Here is a 3,884-nt window from a genome sequence, read left to right on the forward strand (position 1 = left end):
AGCTGCTGTATTTTAAAACACATTAAATGAAATAAAATTCCCAATTTCTGACACCCTTACTGAAGTAAGTCCAAGTTTTTCATGTTGTTATATTAGAATAATAGCTTCAATGTCTTCTACTTCTTACAATATATTTTTTAATTTTTTTTTTCATTTTATGTTATGCATATGGGTAGTGTGTGTGTGTGTGTGTGTGTGTGTGTGTGTGTGTGTGTGTGTATACCACTTGCATGCCCGGTGTCCACAGCGGCCATAAGAGGGTGCTGGACACACCTAAGAACTGGAATTACATACAGCTGTAAACCACCATATAGGCACTGGAAATCAAATCCAGGTCCGATGGGAGACCAGCCTATATTCTTAAGGACTGAGCTGTCTCTCCTGCTCCTACTTCTTTGTAGAAAAAGTTTGCCTAAACCAGTAATCAAAGGCAACAGTTTTAGAACACAACTGTTACAAGAAATGCCCCCAATGCTTTTATTTATGAAGTATTCCAAATTAATTCTCTCTAGTAGAACATGTAGAAATCTCTAAATATAGTCCATCAAGCATTCTTCTTAATATTATTTATTGAACATTGAGTATGTACCAGAAATAAAATGAGTTTTAGTGATAAAAATCACAAATAAGCTTCCTAGAGAAGGAAAACTTTAATTGGAAAATTAATAATGAGCTTCCTTAAGTAGTAGAAAAAAAATAAAGGAAGAGAAGGCCCAAGTACCAAGTGGTTCTATACAAAGCCATAGAGATGAAGATCAAAAAGTGTAGATAGGGAACATGAGGACCCCTGCACAAATGGAACATAAAAGGCAGGAGACCTGAAACTTAAAAAAGATGCTACTGGACAATAGGAGGCAACAGTTTAGAAAAGTTATGATCAACAGAAAAATTTATTCCAACATAGAAAGTTACCTCTAAAACATGCACATTTTTGTAGTATACCAGGATTTGAACACTTCACTCTAGAAAGAAAAAACAGTTTTTCTTGGCTTCTTTCTGAAACCCATTGGATGTAACCAATTATTTATTCAGTACTTTGATCTTTGGACTTCTCTTGACAACTTACTCTTTCCTATCCTCATTTACGTATTTCATATTTTTTAAATGTTTTTTTCTTAGACATCATTTTAGCTTCTGGGATTCCTCACTCAGGATGAACTTTTCTAGATCCTGCCATTTGCCTGCAAATTTCATTATTTCCTTGTTTTTAATTGCTGAGTAGTAGTCCATTGTGTAAATGTACCACAATTTCTGCACCCATTCCTCAGTTGAGGGACATCTGGGTTGTTTCCAGATTCTGGCTTTTATAAATAAAGTTGCTACAAACATGGTTGAGCAAATGTCATCATTGTGTACTTGAGGGTCCCCCTTTCTGCACATCTTCTCCAGCATATATTGTCAATTGAGTTATTCATCTTAGCCATTCTGATGAGTATAAGATGAAATCTGAGAGTCCTTTTTATTTGCATTTCCCTGATGACTAAGGATGTTGGGCATTTCTTTAAGTGTTTCTCGATATAGAGAAACAGGTTTTATTTCATTGGTTAGAACTCCTACTGCGCTGAGCAAGAACTTCACTCATACCATTCAGATTTCCCTGTGTAGGAAATAGTGATTCCCAGTCCATAGGTCTCCCACGTCAGATAACTTAAGACAATCCCACACAGGCATGTTCACAGATGAACCTGATCTAGACAATCCCTCATTGAGACTTTCATTCCATGAGATTATAGATTATAAAACTAAACATCACAATGATTTGACTAAATTCTAATTTCAAATTATTTACTACAATGTTTTATTTATAAAACAGCATTTAAACAGTTACTTCTTTGATACTTCCTTTTGTAGCTTAAGCCTGAAGCTTTTATTTTAAAACATGCATCAATTTTTATGATTTGTTCTCTTTTTTCATAATACCAAATTTCATTAAACATAAATATTAATTACTCTAAACCATACCAGTGACCTTTTCCCAGCAAAAAAAAAGTGCAGTCTGTACATTTAATCACTAGCAGAATAAAACAGAATCCATGCTATCATTTCATACATAATTTTTTAAGGTATAGCCATATGTCTGTTTGGTGAGTATATGACATGTGTGTGCGGAGGTACCCAGAGAGGCCAGAAGAGGGTGTCAGATCTCCAGGAGCTAGAGTTACAAGGAGCTGTGGATGCCACTGGTGTTGAGAGCTGAATTTTAGCTTTACTCTTGAAGAGAACACCTAACATGTTTTCTGTTTGTAATGCTCTGAATTTCTTTTTATTAAAAAAGCTCATACAAATAATTGATCATTATTTGAAAACAAATGTAGAGGCTAGAAAGAGAATTCTGAGAAATCAAGTCTTCAGGCAGACCAGCAAGTGTTCTTAAGCACTGGTTCATCTTTCCAGCCCACAATTTCATATATCACATGAAACGGAATTCTGTGATTTTCCAGGACGTTGACTAACATTGCTGTCAATATCACAGTGAAGGTGATAGTTTAAAAGTTTTCTCAGTTACACGCTGTATGCTGATGTTCGTTAACTGAAAAGCGTTTAAATAACTGGTAAATGTGGTTTATGTGTTTGTGATACATATGTGTTTACATATTTGTGTGTACATAAATGTGCCGATATATGCACCCGTAAGTGTGCACACGCATGCATTTGTGTGTGTGTAGGCCAAAGATCGACACTGTGTACCTTCCTCAATTACTCTCCACCTTTTTTTTTTTTTAGATAAAATCTCTTACATCTATACAATGGAGTATTACTCAGCAATGAAAAATAAGGAAATCATGAAATTTGAAGGTAAATGGTGGGACCTGGAAAGGATCATCCTAAGTGAGTTGTCCCAGAAGCAAAAAGACACGCATGGTATATACTCACTCATATAAACATACAACATAGAATAAACCCACTAAAATCTGTACATCTAAACAAACTAAGCAAAAGAGAGGACCCTAACTAAAATGTTCAATCCCCATCCTGAAAGGCAAAGAGGATGGACATCAGAAGAAAAAGAAAATAGGAAACAACCTCGGAACCTGCTACAGAGGGCCTCTGAAAGTCAGAAGAAAACAGGAAACAACCTTGAAACCTGCCACAGAGGGCCTCTGAAAGCCTCTGCAGTATAGACTGTCAAAGCAGATGCTGAGCCTGATGGCCAACTGATGGGCAGAGTAAATGGAATTTTATGTAAGAAGTGGGAAATAGTAAGAGCTGGAGGGAACGGGAACTCCACAAGCAGAGCAACAGAACAAGATAATTTGAACACAGGGAACTTCCCAGAGACTCATACTCCAACCAAGGACTATTCATGGAGATAACCTAGAACTCCTGCACAGATGTAGCCCATGGCAGTTCAGTGTCCAAGTGGGTTACCTAGTAATGGGAAGAGGGACTGCCTCTGACATAATCTGATTGGCCTGCTCTTTGATCACCTCCCCCTGAGCGGGGAGCAGCCTTACCAGGCCACAGTAGATAACAATGCAGCCACTCCTGATGTGATCTGATAGACTAAGATCAGAAAGGAGAGGAGAACCTCCCCTATCAGTGGACTTGGGGAGTGGCATGCATGCAGAAAGGGGAGGGAGAGTGGGATCGGGAGGGGAGGAGGGAGGGGCTTATGGGGGAATACAAAATGAATAAAGTGTAATTAATAAAAAATTAAAAAAAAATCTCTTGTTTAGCCTGCAGCTTACCAGTTCAGCTAGTCTGTCTCGTGAATGAGCACCACTGCCCTGTCTCCCCACACACCTACCTCCCAGCCTTCATGCTGGACTTACAAACACACAACACCACACCTGAATCTTGGTTTTTGTGTGTGTGATGGCAGGAGGTTTGCTCTCTGAACACTCTTTCTAGCCACTAAATGTGTTTTCAAATAATAAGCCAAT

Source organism: Psammomys obesus, unplaced genomic scaffold (genome assembly GCF_907164565.1).
Source record: "Psammomys obesus unplaced genomic scaffold, mPsaObe1.curated_primary_1811, whole genome shotgun sequence".
In the NCBI taxonomy this organism is placed as follows: Eukaryota; Metazoa; Chordata; class Mammalia; order Rodentia; family Muridae; genus Psammomys; species Psammomys obesus.